The sequence below is a fragment of the Epargyreus clarus genome, unplaced genomic scaffold (assembly GCF_041222505.1).
Source record: "Epargyreus clarus isolate Ecla_fem2 unplaced genomic scaffold, WU_Ecla_fem_2.2 ptg000006l, whole genome shotgun sequence".
In the NCBI taxonomy this organism is placed as follows: Eukaryota; Metazoa; Arthropoda; class Insecta; order Lepidoptera; family Hesperiidae; genus Epargyreus; species Epargyreus clarus.
The window spans coordinates 11,645,103-11,664,088 of record NW_027332214.1 but is presented as its reverse complement, the minus strand read 5'-3'; the positions used below and the strand labels follow the sequence as shown (position 1 = coordinate 11,664,088).

At 36.9% G+C, this 18,986-nt stretch overlaps 1 non-coding gene across 1 annotated transcript; it reads left to right on the top strand.

Moving 5' to 3' along the window:
- Positions 1-18,865: 18,865 nt before the first annotated feature.
- Positions 18,866-18,947, top strand: TRNAL-UAG (transfer RNA leucine (anticodon UAG)). The gene has a single exon. It is a non-coding gene; the product is annotated as a tRNA-Leu (tRNA).
- Positions 18,948-18,986: the final 39 nt, after the last annotated feature.

Here is an 18,986-nt window from a genome sequence, read left to right as displayed (position 1 = left end):
GGCGCCATATCTCGATCCTCAGTCATGAGAGATAATGGATGGGAGTACGATAAGTTTCAGGATGTTTTGCTTGTATGAAGTTGGAAAGTCAGTCGTTAACGGAATTGATACTACCTTTTATTGTGTGGGGCGGCGGTCACTTTTCCGGCCTGACATGTTCGCCAGGTTCGATGTTTGGCCAGATAAGTCCTTTTTTTAAGATTGAGCGAGTCCTCTTGGTACGATGGTAAGTCACTACCATTCGTGGACGCCTGTTATTAGTCCTTTATTTAGCCCTACCCGAAGTCATAGACCCGGGTTTGCATGTACTGTCGTGCAGTATTAATTGTCTTTGTAATTACTAATAGCATCTCCGATACAGTTTAGGGTTAGAACTAGAAAAAGGCAAAAACGCATAATCTTTTTAACAGAAATCTATGAATACTAAACTGCTTCTACAAGGACTAATAAACAGATCTACAACTACTCGTCTACTCGTATTAAACTGTTTTAAATGTTTTTGACGACAAAACTACCTATAGACCTTAAATTACTCAGTCAACTGTATTATTTCAAGTTTGAATAACTGAATGAACGAATGAAAAATTAATGAATGAAAGAGCCAATAACTCAATTTATTAATGAATACACGAGACCAGCATAACTAAATTAATAAATGAATGATCGGAAAGTATTCTTAGAACTTGTTAATAAAAATTAATAAAAACTGAACTTGTTAATAAAAAGACAAAGGCAAATATTTAAAATTTGTTATTTTATATACCCATTAATACATAATGGTACCTAAAAGTATGACTACAATATTTCAGCTCTGAACGCAAATGGGGCAATTCATTACGTGTTTACGGGAAAGCTGAGCGTCCTCTAAAAACTCTTCTTTACGGGAATCGTAAAGTCATATTTATTCGCCGTAAAGTTAAGTATAGGATGTAATTTGTGTTTGCATAAATTTCGAAGCGACGTGTAGAGAATGTGGTTTTAATGTTTAGCTATTATAGAGTAAATTGTTGTTTATTACCTGAATATTAACTGTGGACTTGAAGTGAAGTAAGGCGGCTTAACATTTGTTATTTATAATCAATCTATCAAAATTTGCAAATAAATATCGAACATTGACAAATCAAATTGTATGTAGTAAATCAGAATGAATGAATGACTGAATGAAGGAATAAATGAATAACCGGTATTCTTCTCTGATACTCGCACTTATTTACATAAAGGTAATGGCAAATATTTATAATAAAATTTTGTTTATTTCATAAACCTATTAAAACGTAATGGTACCTAAAAGTATGACTACAATATTTCAGCTCTGAACACAAATGGGGCAATTCATTACGTGTTTACGGGAAAGCTGAGCGTCCTCTTAAAACTCTCCTTTACGGGAATCCTAAAGTCATATTTATTCGCCGTAAAGTTAAGTATAGGATGTAATTTGTGTTTGCATAAATTTCGAAGCGACGTGTAGGGAATGGGGTTTTAATGTTTAGCTATTATACAGTGAATTGTTGTTTATTACCTGAATAGAAGCAGTGGATAAGAAGTGAAATGAATTGAAAGCGGTTAAACGTTTGTTTTTTTTTAATAATCAATCTGTCCAATTTCCCAAATTTCCCAAATAAAAATCTAAAATTGAAAAATCAAATTGTAAGTAGTAGTAAGTCATAGTGATTGAATCAATGAATGAAGGAATAAATTAATGACCGGAAAGTTTCTTTAAGCTCGTACTTATCCATTTAAAGCCGAAGGCAAATATTTTAATTTGTTTATTTTATATACCCATTAAAACGTAATGGTACCTAAAAGTATGACTACAATATTTCAGCTCTGAACGCAAATGGGGCAATTTATTACGTGTTTACGGGAAACCTGAGCGTCCTCTAAAAACTCTCCTTTACGGGAATCGTAAAGTCATATTTATTCGCCGTAAAGTTAAGTATATGATGTAATTTGTGTTTACATAAATTTCGAAGCGACGTGCAGAGAATGGGGTTTTAATGTTTAGCTATTATAGAGTAAATTATTGTTTGTTACGTGAATAGAAGCAGTGGAGTTGAAGTAAAGTGAAAGAGATTAACCTTTATTAATTCAATCTATCCAATTCTTGCACAATCAAAGCGATCCAATAATATTAGGAAAAAATTGACATTGAATTTCGATCTTTGGTTGGCAAATATTGCACAGAAGGTTATTAATAACTAGGTAAGAAATTGTCAAATATAGATTTTTGGTAGGAAACTATTAGATAGATTTAATTTATTGACAGCATTATATATACTTCTGCCCCGTAACAGCAAGCGCTGTTGTCTTTTTTTTATATAATATAGGAGTAGCAGACGAGCATGCAGTCCACCCGATCGTAAGTGGCTACTGCCGCCCATGGACATCTGTAATCAACCCCAGATAGGATTAGATATTCCTATCTGAGGTCGGCAACTGATGCGCCGCTACCCCTGAAGACTAAGCTGGAACGCCTCGGAAAAGTCTGTCTCCCTTACCACACCCTTCAAACCGGAACACAGCAGCGCCTAACACTGCTGTTATTAGGTAGAAATAGGTGTGGCGGTGGTGCCGCCGGAGTCGAACCACAAAGGGTTCTACCACCTTCGCCACAAAGGGTTCTACCACCTTCAAAAGGATTTTAAGCCCTGATTTTAAGGGTGTCTTCCAATCACGCAACACCACTCCAGAGTGGTAAACTATAGCGTTTCCTAAAGGTTATTTCTTAAAGACCACGCAAGTCTCAAAAGTAAATTGGCTAGACGCAGCAAGCGTCAGAGCATTACATTACACAAATGTAGGTATGTGTCTGATCGTATAAGGCCACAAAATTGCGCTACAAATTGCATCGAAATTTGTTGAAATTTACTCGAATTTAAAGTGACGCTTCAAGCGAATAAAAGTCTCTAGTGGGGCCTACGTTACGTCGCCTATATTGTATGTCTAGACGCTAACGTTCTAGGGTTAGACATAGTGATACCTATGTATATTTTAGGCTGGTTTTCACCGTTCGCCCGTTTGCGTTAAAGTTAACTATAACAAAAACATTGACTAGCAATGGACTGAGAGTGCAATCACAGATTAAAAAATAGTTACTACGTAAGTGCAATGCTGTGTTGCACCAAGTTATTAGTCACTAACACCATTTTTGTCATTGTCACGATTTTTACTCGTCGTTGACAAATACGGAAGTTGACAAAAAATAATAACTTTACCCGACGTAAATCGAACGGTGAACAAAGTGTTAGTTCTGTCATATTAACCGTTAATGGTACAATCCATGAATTTTTTAACTGAAGATTTGACGGCTGATTAGATTTTAGTTAACGTTAGAGTTACATGTTGCAATCCACCCTTACAGTGTTTGCGTGGCTACTGATACATGAGTCAATCTAAATTAGTCTCAAAGGACGTTGCGTATGTTAGCAATCTCAGATGTCTACAACTCTGTATCGAGTTCTACCTAATAACAGCAGTGTTCAGCGCTGCTGTGTCCTGGTTTGAAGGGTGTGGTGGAGACATAGTTATCCGAGGCGTTCGTATTTAGACTTTAGGAGTAGTAAAGCATCAGTAGCCAAGCTGAAGTAGGATTTTTATCTTCCTCTATTTTAATTTCACTAAAACATCCAAAACAATGGATATACCTAATATTTAAAAATAAACACTACATTACATTTCTGTTTGATACACAAATTTCTTATTCCTAGGAATAGTCAAATTTACCAATGCCTACTTTCTACACAATCCAAGTCATACATTTAAAATGGAAAACGGCACTGTGAAAGTTATTAAAACATTCCATCCAGCCCACATTTAAATACATACAAAGCCAGTCAAACAGAAAACCCATTAAAATTTATCAAACAAACTCCAAATTAGTTGGCCCAAATCCAGTATTAAAAGATGAATCCAACATACCCTTTACTAACGAATAAACCGTATCTTACTGTGCCTAATTAACACCTTCGTATCCCCCCGTGCGGGCTTTAGGCTCTAGTCACATGTACGACACGATATGTGGCTAAGATATTCGAAGTTTTAATCGCACATTCGTTCAAACAAACATTTGTGTATAAAAGATTGGAATTTGACAATTTATGTAGGCGCAAGGCAAGGCAGCTGCGACCAAAATTCTCCACAAGGATTAAGATGCTATCCATATATTATATATTCGAGGCACTTAAGTGTCATGTGTGTCAAATCTACCAATGGATATACTTGACATTTATTGCTTAGCTTAGCTCTATTAGCTACACGGTGTTTTTGATGTGGAGGGATGCAAGCTAAGGATCGCGAGAGATGGTATTTTATTGCATATATTGACAACCGTTGGGGTATGAAGGTCCTCTAATGGAGACCACGTCTCGGCAAAAGGAGTAAAGGACGCCCCCCGGCCAGGTGGACTGATGACCTGAAGCTAACGGCGGGTAACCGCTGAATCCAGACTGCTCAAGACCGACCGGAGTGGCGCAGATTAGGTGAGGCCTAAGTCCAGCAGTGGACTATTAAGGCTGATGGATGTTGTCCCTCGAAATATATATCATGAAAACTGTGAATAATTTAAAACTGAAACGCAACAATTTTAGTTCTAAATCTTACCGCTACCTGGCGCTCTGTCTCGTTACGCAAAAAGTGTAACTCATATGTTTTTTGCAAATTAGTAAAACGTAATTACTCTTATTACGTTCTTAATTAGGTTAAAATCTTACAAAAACTTAAGTCTGTGTTAACTGATACGTACGATGTCGCACATGTGAATTGGGCCTTAGGTGGAATGAAATCTAAAGCCAATTTAAACCTTATCCCAAAGACAATACAGTGTAATGGTAGGCGTGTGCCAATTCCCTCGTCACTGCGAGATATAAATTAATTATGCGACCGCAATCTGATATTTGTGTAAAAAGGTACAAAAGGTTTGTTTTCTTATCAAAACAACACTTGAAATCTTGTTACTTTGTCAGTTATGTGTGTTATGTGAATTTTGAAGGTGGTATAACTTTTTATGGTTCGACTCTGATGACGCCACCGCCACAACTGTTTCTACATAATAATAGAATTGTTAAGTGCTCCTGTATTCTCGTTTTTATTGTAAGGAAAGGGATGCATACTTATCCAAAGCTGTTAAGCTTTAACTAAGTTATAGTCCTTAATTTTATAAAATTCTTATCATTCGTTCTTCCGTATACGGAAGTATTAATGATAGGCGCTTTCAATTTCTTTATTGCCGATATTTTAAACTTATCAACGTTTTCTCCCCGCTACCGCAGTTTCGACGTGACCACAATCCATACAATCGGGTCGATATATCGGCATTAAGAAACTAAACTGCGTATTGTCAGTACCTCGGAACGTATTAAGATGTCTCGATTCCGCGATAATTTTAGTCTAAAATCACGAAATTATTCAAACTCAATATTTTGACTTTATTGAATAACGCTTCTTTAACCAACGACCATTTTAACGACGTATATTAAGAACATTTCGAATCCCTCCATACCACTCGAAAACCCGTAACTTCTGATAACAATCAAATGTACCTATAACGGTTATTTTCAAACAATCCCTGGAACAATCCACGTAGCAACGGATAAGCCGTGGCTTACAGGTGTCGGGAAGTGATTCCGCTGATTTGCATAAATGTTTGACGGAATACGTTATTGCCTCTAGAGACTGGATTGATTGAGTAATTCTGGCCAATATTGTCCCATTCTGACGACAAGGGAGCTAATTTGAGACATTGGAGGCAGGATTGCATGTAACGTTGGAATATTATCACTTACAATATCTTATATATAACATTCTCGTGTCACAATGTTACTTACCATACTCCACCGAAACGGCTTTACCGATTTTCACCAATTTTTAAATTAATATTCAGTAGATCTGAGAATTGGCTACTATCTATTTTTCATACCCCTAAGTGATAAGGGTTGTTCACCCTTAAGATTTTTTTATTTATATGGCAACACAAGTTTGCCGGGTGAGCTAGTACTTATATTATATGATTGCCGGCCTCAGGGACATCTATGCAGATACAGATATTTGACACAAATCTCAAAACAAGATAACTTAAATTTAAAAGTGAAGAATTAATATCTCTCGCTGTATGTTTACTTTTTATGTGTATCTGTAATTTTGTGTATAATCAAGTATTATGTGTCACTAATAAATATAAGCACTAATATATTTTTGTTATATATTTCTATTGAATATTGATCTAAATAACCCTAAACCCTACCTAATCTTTTTTTTTCGAGGGGGAATCCTTCAAAATGTACCCGGTGCCGTGGGAGCGACACGGGGTTATGTGAGACTTTTACCGCAATAAAACCCACCTGGTGGCCGTCCTCGGCGCTGCGTAGAGGACTCCGGGATCTCCAAAGGAACGCTACCGGAGTCCTCTCAGCGCATTGCTCCGTCGGGCTCCACCCAGGTGAGTTTGTATCACCACACCGTCTGGTATATACAACGGAATGCGACCACACATACCGCCGTCCTTGCCGGGGTCGCTAGCCGGGCGGTTAAAGGTCCCACTCTTGCCGCCCGCAATTCTGAAAGCCCTTTAGTCCCCTCTTACGACAGGCAGGGGATACCGTAGCCCCATTCTAATCCCGGAACTAGAGGTACAAAAATCTAACCTAACCTAACCTAACATAAGTCTAACCTTTAAAATTTCAAACCCAACATTAAAAATATTTAATACCACACAAAGGAAACTTTTATACCATACCATACCATAGATTAACCAAACAAAATAAATGTCAACAAAGGTACCCTTAACGTGATTTACATTACATTACTACATCATAAAGCCAACTGGGTCCCAATTAATCACGTTTACAAGGCAAATAATTGTTCATCGCCAGCCATTTCTGTTTAGATTGAGACAAAGACTTGTATAGATCGCGGAATTGGCCGCCCGTCCGGCCCGTACAATAGTTTCGACAGTTATTAAAGTTTTACTATTTGTTACTCACTTTTTACTCGATCTAATCTCACTTTTAACTCACTTCAAAGTAAGCCGGTTTGATTGGATCATGGTTCATCAATATTCGTGGTTTAACATCAATTAGCATAAAAGATAGCATCTTTCTGTGATAGTATTTAGAAGCAACTTAGTATAAAGTGTTGTGCCATTTTATTGTTTATTTTGATATTTCGCATGTTATATGAACATACAATAAGTGCCGAATCAATAAGTGACTCACTTATTTATAACCACTTCTATGTACCACATACTCGTATGTGAGCCACAATGAGAAGTTGTCTGCTGTAAGCTAAAATTCTAATAATGCTTTTAGAATTGTAAAGGACCTATAAGCACTATTTTATTTATATTTTAAATATATGGTAATATTTTAATTTCATATTTTATATTCAATCAACATGCAATAGATGTATTTCTCGTTTTAGTTCTTAATTTTTGACAAGCAGTGAAATTCCAAAAGATCCTAATCAGTGTATCGGGTTAATGTAATCGAACATCCAACAGCCACATGTACATTAACTTATTCACAAATAAATTGAGTTGATTTAATTTTTACCACAACAGTTCCAACGCCCCACAAAATTTAAATTTTCGTTCGAGTTACATTCGACAACCAATAGTAACGTCCCTGGCCAACAAGATAGGATGATTTATTCGACCATTAATTTAAAACGGCTCGTACCAAAGTGAAAGGTTACGGTCTGAAAGGATATTTGTATTGAACAATGTATGAATGGACACCGTGGTTTGCTCACAGGTAAATTACTGCCTTCAATTTAGATAGTTTTAAGGTAGTTTCAGTCTGCTTCCAGTTTATTTATTATTTAATCGTATTTTGTTTAATTTTAACACCAAATTGTACGGAATAATCGTAATACTTATTTTAAATATGGTGTGTATTTTATCTATGTATGTTACTGTATATTTCCTGAAATCAATTAAATAAATAATATTTTGTGTAATAGAAGTTAGAAGGTGGTAGAACCCTTTGTGGTTCGACTCTAGCGGCACCACTGTCACACCTATTTCTGCCTAATAACAGCAGCGTTAAGCGCTGTATTCTGGTTTGAAGGGTGTAGAAAGGCAGACATATTTCTCCGAGGCGTTCCAGCTTAGTCCTCAGGGGTAGCGGCATACCTGTGATCAACTTCAGGTAGGACCTATCAGGTAGGATATATCTAAACCTGTCTGGAGTTGATTACAGATGTCCATGGGCGGCAGGCCACTTACCATCAGGTGGACTGCATGCTCCTCTGCCACTCCTATATGATAAATAAAAGTGACGTCAAAGTTAAGTGACGTTAAGCGCGGTCGGGAGTCGAATGGTGACTAGTAGACTACAACTCCTATTTCTGCCTAATAACAGCAGTTTTAGGCGCTGCTGTGTTCCGGTTTGAAGGGTGTGGTAAGGGAGACAGACTTTTTCGAGGCGTTCCAGCTTAGTCCTCAGGGATAGCGGCGCATCTGTGGCCGACCTTAGGTAGGAATATCTAATCCTATCTGCGGTTGATTACAGATGTCCATGGGCGGCAGTAGCCACTTACCATCAGGTGGACTGCATGCTCGTCTGCTACTTCTATATTATAAAAAACAAAAAAAAAAACATCAAAATTTTATACGCGCTCCGTTTTATACGTGTTTTAGAAGATACTTCAAGCTGGATCTCCGGTTATTAATACTGGTTATAATACTTTGCAGCAGGGGAAGAAGCAATGATAGCGTAGTGGTTAAGAAACTCGGCCTCTTGTACGAAGGCTCCGAGACTCAAATCTCTGCCATTCAAATCCAAATGAGGCTGTGATCACTTTTCATCTGACAGCACGTCAATATGCATTTTTTTGATAACTTAAGTAAATGAAATCTTTAGGTATGAACAAAGATTACTTATATATTAAAGACTAGCAGAACCCGCGGCTTCGCCCGCGTAAAAAAAAAAAAGATATAACAGACAAATACTCGTAACTGTAATCGTAAATTTGTACCTTTAACAATTTTAACGATAAAATAGCATTAATATTTAATTAATAAAAGCTTTTTTTCTTCACTGTGTAACTAAATTGGTCAAGCTTTCTTCAGAAACATACACTAAAATTCTAATTAGTGGACTGTAATGAAACTTTCTTTAAAATATAAGTTTCATGTAGGATACAATAATTTATTATTTAGTCTATCCCATAGGAACCGTCCATGTTATATGCGGCCTTACATACAGTGGTTCTTTCCAGGGTAGCTGGCTGGGCGTTTAGAGCTCCCATTCTTGCTGCCCGCAACTCCCGAAGTCCCCCTTTAGTCTCGTACGACAGGCAGAGGATACTGTAGCCCTGTTCTAGCCCAAAAATTTTAATCCAAGGTCTATGTGTCTATCACATAACCATCACTAATCCACGCATAACCACAACCATACCCCACGGCAGGACAAAATGTTGGCACGCAGTGTGTCCAAAGTAGTTGCGATGTACCTAATCAGTATACCAAAATTACGCATTATCATATATGAAATTTGCACCCGTCCACGTTGTCGTGTATTTGTCTGAATGGACGTTATCTGAAATTTTACGTTTCTAACTTCGAACCTAAAAGATTCCCGTATATATACATATAATACTTTTTTTTACCTCCTTAGTAGAATTTCAAAAACATTCCTATGTACATATGTATCAATAAATACTTTATCATCAAATTTCTGAAAGCTAATTCAACACCTGCGGTCGGCAAGCCGACACCCACGGGTGGTGTATGGCCCGCGACTTTTCCTTGTGGCCCGCGGGTCTGCGCGTTACTAATAATTTACCAAGTGCAAGTCCAACCCGCACCTTGAGCATTCCGTACAACTAAAATTTTTATTTACACATTTTGTGAAAATTTCAACTGTCTACCTCTAACGGTTTAAAAGTTAGTTGGAAAAATATCGAATAGCAGTTTGTTGTATGGGGACCCCTTTTTGTTTTCAACTTTTTTATTTTTAGTATTTGTTGTTATAGCGGCCACCGTTATGCATCCTCTGTAAGAATTTCAAATGTCTATCTATTACGGTTCCAGAGATAGAGCCCTGTGACACACGGACAGACGGACAGACAGTGAAGTCTTAGTAATAGAGTTCCGTTTTTATCCTTTATGTACGGAACCCTAAAAAACCGTCGATGTGCACTTCAACACGCGTAATACATTCCCATGTTAAAAATATATGTTACGATGGCCCGTGGAATTTCACCCTACACTAAACCTCTCTGCACTCTGTTCTTTTTCCAGACACGCCAAAGGAAGTAACTTCAACAACGGTTTTTAAAGAATCTTCCTTTACTTATAGGTTTCTAAAGGTGGTAGAACCCTTTGTGGTTCGACTCCGGCGGCACCACCGCCACACCTATTTCTACCTAATAACAGCAGTGTTAGGCGCTGCTGTGTTCCGTTTTTAAGGGTGTGGTAAGGGAGACAGACTTTTCCGAGGCGTTCCAACTTAGTCCTCAGGGGTAGCGGCGCATCTGTGGCTGACCTCAGGTAGGAATATCTAATCCTATCTGGGGTTGATTACAGATGTCCATGGGCGGCAGTAGCCACTTACCATCAGGTGGACTGCATGCTCGTCTTCTACTTCTGTAGTATAAAAAAAAAATAGTACCCTAATGGTGGTTGATTGTTGAGTTGCTAAAATGCTGAAACAGATGTGTAAACAGAAAGGCATAATGCCTTTCTATAGCAGTCTTAAGGGTTGATCTAAAAATCTAAAAAAAACCGTGACTCAGATGCTTCATTGATTGTAATGATAATTTTTCATAGTGGTCGCTCCCGAATTAACGGAATTTGAAATAAAATTCCAACCCCCATTTAACGACCTTAAGGGATGATTTTCCAAAAATAAAGGTATAGGTGTTTAATTATTTTCTATCGAAAACCCAAATACCGATTTTTATACAGTTTACATTAAAACTGGAGGACTCCCATACAAACTTACAACCCTTATTTAACCCACATAGGGGTTGATTTTCCAAAAACGGTAGAACTAAAGTTATTTTATATCTAACCAAACTAACTAACTAACTAACTTTCATAGTGCTGGCTTCCAAAATGGCAAAATTTAAAATAAACTGTCAACCCCTATTTAACCACCTTTAGGGTTGATTTTATAAAAACCCTTAGATTAGATTTTTATTACTTTAAATCAGAAAGCTAAATACCAATTTTCATCTAGTTTGCTTTAAAACTGACGGACTTTCATATTAACTTCCAACCCCCATTTAACCCCCTTAACGGTGGAATATCAAAAAATCCGTTCTTAGTGCGCATCTACATTATAAAATGAAGCTATATTTCATAAAATTTTTTGGTCAAGTTTCAGAGTTTTAAAAGCGATAGATTGGAAGATATATTTTTTTTTTTAATTTTCAACGCCTCCGCATTCCCCTCTGGGGGTGGAATATCATAAAATTAGTTTTTCGTAAATTCAAACATGCCAAAAAGAATATCCTGACTAAGTTTCATACCTATAAGAGCTGTAGTTTTAAAATGTGAATTTTTTTTAATTAACACCCCCGCAACCCCCCTTGGTGGTGGAATTTCGTAAAATCCGTTCTTAGCTGACCTCTACTCGGTGAAAAGAATATTCCTACCAAATTTGAAGTCTTTAGCTCTAATGGTTCCAGAGATATCGTGATGAGTGACTATATACGTGGAAATCTCTTATATATACTCGTATATAGATAAATACACTTTGTTTTAAAATAGTCATTTTAAAAAATGGTTGTTAGATCGATAATAAGTAAATATTATCATAATGTGATCTTTCTTTCTTTTTTATAAGATGACGTAGCAAATGACTACGAAGTCTACTTGATAAGTGGTAAGTGTTCATTGTTTACGTATATCTGTCACAAATATCTTTTAGAACAGACATTCTATGTGTAGCCGATAGAAGCCTTGCCACTTCTGTGGACTAAGTTGGTTGTCTCATTTTGTAAGAGCCAGATAAGGTACGTTTAATAGCCCTTTCTGACTGTATAATGTAGCTATAACTCTACAACCCTTCTCATTTTGAGAGGAGACTCGTGCCCAGCAGTGGGTCACTAATGGGTTGATGTTGACAATGATACAAATTCAAATTCAAATTATTTGCTAAAACAGTTATTACACAGATATTATGTACATATTACAGTCCAGTGTGTTCTACCTGTATGAGGTTTGCAAAATTCAACAAAATTATATAAAACATAAAATTTGTTACTAATTGAATACCTGAAGGGGATGATGATGACGAATTCTTTATTATTTTCAAAATTATATCAAAAATTTAAAGCGGATGTTTCAAATCCGAAGTAAAAACCTCATAGTAGGTTGATAAGGATCCAATTTACAAATTTCCTCCAGTCCCCAAGAAGACGCATTTCTTTTTTGTAACTGAATAAAATGGGACCAAAAGCAAGTAATGAATTAGATTTTTACGAAGCAAAGTACAGTTATGTCGAGAAATGCTATGAATAATTTAAAAAATAAAATGAAAAATTCATACGATTTATGCGCTGAAGAGGTAGGTACGTAAGTTAAATAAACTTGAAATGAAATATATAAAATGCAGCGTGTTTTATTTTAGTGCTTGACCTAATTTTCATTTACACTAAATGATTTTTTCGAAGCGTAGATTAGATGAATCGAGTGGAAGATGTTTTTTTCTAAATTTCGAAGCTTCGATTCGCTTTCATTCAAGTTTTCGACTTTAAAAGCATAGGTTCCATTAGTTGTACAGAATCTATACACACAAATTAAAGTGTCTTTCTGTTTGTAAAATTCACTTTTTATCGTAAATACTTAGATAAGGTGATCGAAGTCATGCCTTGGGAAACAAGGCTTATGTGGTCAGGCCAAGTTTAAAAGATACTCCTATCTCTTTAGAATTTGCTGGAGGTAGCCTTGGACTGCAGTTAGTACATAATACAATATGCACAGTTAAACAAGAAATTAAACGTAAAGTTAATGACGCTACCTGTGGTATGGATGACTAGATGATGGTAGTAGAAGTGTTTAAGAGCTAAATGTAAATTGGCGCTTTAGCTACTGGTTTATTAAGACTTTTTTGTGGTTTTAAAGCACTACATTACCATTTGTGTTTACCTAATAACAGCAATGTTAAGCGCTACTTCATTCCGGTTTGAAAAGTGTGTCTATGTGCGCTAGTAGCAACCCATCACCACATAGACCGCATGCTCGTTGGCTACTGCTACATTATAAAAAATACAAAAATAATTCCAAATTTAAAGTGCTTTTATATGCGAGCGTGATCACAGAACACAAAGAAACGACAGGTTCAATGACCGTTGGCATAACGCCGTGTAATATTGTACGTGATTATGTTAAAATTTCGCTCATATTTTTTCCCTAACGCCCAAAGAAGCTTCAAAGGTATACTGTGCAAATTATAGCAAGTTTGTTTTTATAATTACCTATACTTTTGTGCATGAGTGTACCTATGTTTGCTAATTTATATTTTAAGTAGTCGGCTTACTCAAATGTCCTTACGTTCTGTTTTTATTTGAAACTTGAGTTGTCGTTTTAACAGAAAACATATAACAATATCTAAGTATAACAGAAAAGCTAAAATAATAATATCTAAGTATAGAAGCAAAAACTTCGGATCTATTTTTACGAAAATTGCGCGGTTGATGGAGTGCAACTTGTTATATGTAATTAAATTTTATATGAAAAAGTAATCAAAATGTGTAAAGGGTTTTTCGAAGGTGGTAGAACTCTCCGTGTACTGGTTTGAAGAATGGTAAGAAGAGAAATATACTTTTCCGAGGCATTCCATCTTAGTTCAGCGGGGTAGCGGGGTAGCGGCGTACCTGTGGCCTACAGCAGGTGGAATCTGATCTTTTCTAGGGTTGATTATAGTTTTCCATGGGCGACAGTAGATACTTAACATGAGGTGGACTTCACTCCCATCTATTACTTCTTTATTATATATATAAAGAATATTCGACTGTATTTTGTGACAAAAAAATCATTATCCTCACAAAGCAGAGTTCAAACGCGCTTGGTTTCAAAGGGGCTTTTACGAGCTTTATACTGCGTTCTAGAGGTATAAAACATTTCCGGGTTCCGTACAAAATGTACGACCCGAACTAAATTAATCTAATATTACGACGTCTATAAATATTTGGTGTCTATAAAAATTATATCTTCGGTAATAATTTTTTCTGATATAAATAATATCAGAATGACAAATTTCGAGGTATGGAAGGTGTAAGGTATCTACGAGGCGTTACGACACTCCTCAGGGTAAGCAGCTCATTTTATCTAGAGGTCTATCTTCAGACCTTCATGGCGACACTTACCATCAAGAGAAGTGTACGCTCAATAAAATTAGAAAAAAATATATAACCATGTCTTTAGAGCATTAAGCCATAAGGTCTCTTCTAACCGACGCCACTTCGATCAGTTTCACAACCTTCCATCCTGCAAAAAGCCGAGATTAATTAAAAAATACTACTTGGATCAACCCATGACCATCCAACTGCTGGGCACGGGTCTTAAATTGAGAAAGGTTTAGGCAACAGTCCACCACACGGGCCAAGTTCACGTCGGTAAAATTATAACTGTATCAAAACTTTTTTTAAATAATTTTCAGGTGGTGTACATTTCCTCATGTTTCTTCACCGTTAATAACCACGTAATTTGTAAAACTAAAGATAGAATTTAAATCTCCAACCCTTCGATTGAAAGGGCGAGTTCCAAGACACTCGTACTCGTATATACCGTTTAAAAAAATAGTAGTTGTTTTTCAAAAAATGAATACATAAAGCCCATGCCCTGAAGTATTCCCCTAAGTTCCTTACAACCTTATCTCTCATTACCGTCCCCATAGGACGAGCGGCGGTTCATCAAAAAAATCATTAGCCGACACAAAGGCGAGTTCAGCGCTTTAGAATTCAGTGTCCTTTCAAAGGTTTTACGTTGGTTTTGCTGGAAATGCTTAAAGCGTCTAAACTTGTTCTAATTTAAGCTGGTAGCACGTTTGCGTGTTGGCGAAAAGGTCTTTTGGTCAATGATTGGTCAACCTTAGGTGGTGGACCCCTTTGAGGTTTGACTCTGGCAGCACCGCCGGTGTTAAACGCTGCTATGTTCTGGTTTGAAGGGTGTAATAAGGAAGACATACTTCGAGGAGTTCCAGCTTAGTCCTTAGGGGCAACGGCGGAATATCTAATCCTATTTTGGGGATGATTACAGATGTCCATGGGTGGTAGTAGCCACTTACCATCAGGTGGATTGCATGCTCGTCTTCTACTCCTATATTATAAAAAACCCCAGATTTGAGCAAGAAACAACACAGATAACCGTAATTATACACCTAAAGACCCGACACCAATTTGTCGAACATGTTCAATTAATCAGTTTAGTTCCCGCTTGCTTTTCGCAAATGAACGTGTACGCTTCGAATCTTGTTCAAATTTGAAGTGCACCGAATATCAAAGAGAATAAACCAATATGAACGATATTGGGAATCATTTCCAAAATGTTGCAATGACATTCTCCAAATTAAGCACTCGAAAGGCATGTGCCATTTAATTTCAATTATTTTTTTGTGTTTAGTTTTTATTTTCTTTTGTGTCGTTTCATGGACTTCAATAATAGATATTACCTGAGGTCACAGATGCGCCGCTACTCCTGAGGACTAAGCTGGAACGCCTCGGAAAAGCATGTCTCCCTTACCACATCCTTCAAAACGGAACACAGCAGCGCTTAACACTGCTGTTATGAGGCACCTTTAAAACATCTTTCTACCACCTTTAAAACAAGATTCGAAGCGTGCACGTTCATTTGCGATAAAACCAAGCGGGAACTAAACTGATTAATTGAACATGTGTCGACAAATTGGTGTCGTGTTTTAAGGTATATAATTACGGGTATCTGTGCGTCTTGCCCTTCAGACGTTCGCTTTTGAATTCCAGCTGATTAGTAATGTTGGGAGCTTCAGTATATAGAATAGACTTGGTCACCTGAAACCAATCCATCCAAGGGTACAGGTGATGATTTATCGTCACGATTTTATAATCGCCTTTCACCTTATGGTGAAGGGAGGTAATTATTTGGAGATAGTAGAACCATATGTGGTTTGATGGTGGTTGATTACAAATGTTCTTAAGAGGCAGTAACTAACCATAAAGTGGACTGCATGCTCCACGTTGCTACTTTAATATTATAAAAAACACGGGTGAAACCGTAGGATAAAGCTCGTCATGAAATATAAAAACTAAAATTCCGTTCGCAAGTTGCTTACAGCGCAAATTAACAAGAGACCTTTTAATTAACTTAATTGGCGTCCTCAATCGGCGTTCGTGAACGCTGTCATAGTTGTAATTAAATCATAATTATTTTTAATTAGTCGGAACGTGATTCAGTGAGAAGTGGCTGCATTTTATTGGTTATGATTTAAATTGTGAAATGTGTAATTTCATAGCAGTCTGACTTCTGCAGGGTGACAAGTTTGATCCCCGGTGAGCAAGATATCTAAGTTTTTATTTTATATTTTTCACACGAATACGTGATGGTTCGTGCCACCAGATATCTGTTACCTATTCCATTTATATCGTCATGAAACCGATCACAGATGCGGATGCCACTTCTGAGGATTAAGATGTTCGCCTCATACTTATGTAAGTCAGCCGAAATCCACACCTTTACTTCAAACACAGAGATACTTTATGCCAGAAATAAATGTACCTTCCGGTTGAAACATACTCGTTCTACCAATTTTCAAATCTCTGATTTTTTGGATTTTAATCTGGATATTTGAGCGTGTTTAGGACAGTACCTACATATTTCGAACGGTTATACGGTTATAACGTTTATAAAATTAGTCTACATTTGTATTTCCATCCATTTATTTTTACTGCATAATTAAGATTATGTTATAAAACAATCGTTTCTATACGATTACTAAACTATATATTGTAAATAATCTGTAAAAGAAAAGTGTTGTTTTTCACATTTTTATTTTTCTTAACTCTCGATTTGAACGTGAATTATTTGCCTATTATTACTTAAACTCAAATTTTTAATCGCTCAAAGTACAATAACACAGCCGCTATACACCAAAAATAAGAATAACGGTACGCCACAAAACCAACCAACAAACCAACAAAGTTCTACCTCCTTCAAAAGGATCATAAATATTCGCCTATATTATTTAATAGTCGCCAAACTGAAGCGAGCCGCTATGCAAATTGTATGGCATAATTACCATGAAACTGTTTAGAGGGTCTGGTAATTAAGGATACAGAGTTTGGAAATTTCACTTTCAAATTTTGTAGGATCGATTCTGGTCGGGACTAATTTGAAGCTTTCTTCGCCAATATTTGAATTGCGATTAATTGTATTTTTTATATTTCGTTTTAGTATGAATATTTGGGAGTACTTCTAAAAGAAAATATTGATTACAATGTTAAGAGGTTTTCGTTTTGAAGGTACTTATTCGGGGCGTTCTAACATAGTCTTCAGAGGCCGACCTCACTTTAATCTTATCTGAGGTTTTTTACAGATGTCTATGGACGGCATTGTCACTAATAAAGGTGAACTGTATGATTGTGTGTTACATATATATCCATCATCATCATCATCATTAACTCATTACTGTCCGATTGCTGGGCACGGGTCTCCTCTCATAATGAGAAGGATTAGGCCATAGTCCACCGCGCAGGTCAAGTGCGTATTGGTAGACTTCACATACATTTGAGATTGTTTTATAAATCTCTCATATACGCAGGTTGCCTCACGATGTTTTCCTTCACCACTTAGCAAGTGATAATTAATTTCTAATACGCACATAATTTTGAAAAATCAGAGGTGCGTGCCTGGATTTGAACCTCGGCCCCTCGATCGAGAGGCCGAGTTTCTTAACCACTAGGCTATCACTGCTAGTACATCTATATTACAATAGCAAAAAAAATAGTTTATTTTTTATTTGGACGTGTGCTTCGCCTCTTACAAAACCTAATTCCCGTCAACTCAAATCACTTCCCTGAAACTATTCGAAGTTCGAGTCAAACGATTTACTTCCCCATATGTTCAGTTACAAGAACTTTCATCCCACTGTACCATCGCGCAGTCTAAACAAGGAACTAACCAATAAATCGTGCTACATCGATTGCTGCGTCCACTTGCAATTTATGCTCAGCGCGCCTCTCCACCCCGCAATGTATTGTATCCATTTCTGGATCAGACATGTTCATTTGGTAGTAGATTTATCGAAACATATGTAGCGGAAGACATTCCGAATAACGGGTTTGAACAGCCTTGGGGCGTCTCAGTCGTAAGATTTGCTGAAATATGATGCGATGTTTCTTCTTAACAGTTCACTATAAGTTAGGAAATGATAGAAATGTAGCTTTTGCTTCTAAGCAAACTGTTGTTTATATAAGAATAGTATATATATATATCTTATATATACTTATATATAGAAGTACCAAACGTGCAGTCTATTAGCTAGTATATGTCTATTGACGCCCAAGGACGCCTGAAATCATCCCTAGATAATAGTCGTACCTGAAATCGGGCACATAAAGTTTGGTACCCCTGAGGACTAAGCTGAAATGCATCGGATACCACTCTTAATACGCCCTTTTAATACGACCATAGAAGAGTTGAACACTGCTGTTATTAACCAGAAAACTGTGGGCGTGGTGGCATCGGTGTCGTAACCTAAAGGTTAGATTGTTACTGTGAAATGTGAACACATACCAAGACAATATACTAACACTAACATCCCACCCCAGGAGGATCCAGATACTTTACACTGAAGAAACATTTGCATATTCAACCCCGGAGAGCGTAAAATCGGGGATGGGTATCTTATTACAGAATATTACACTAAAGTCAGCACGTATACAACTAGGTAGCGTGGCCGAGTGGTCTAAGGCGCTGGTTTTAGGCACCAGTCTCTTCGGGGACGTGGGTTCGAATCCCACCGCTATCATATTTTTATCTCCCTTTATTTTAATATAAAACTATAATT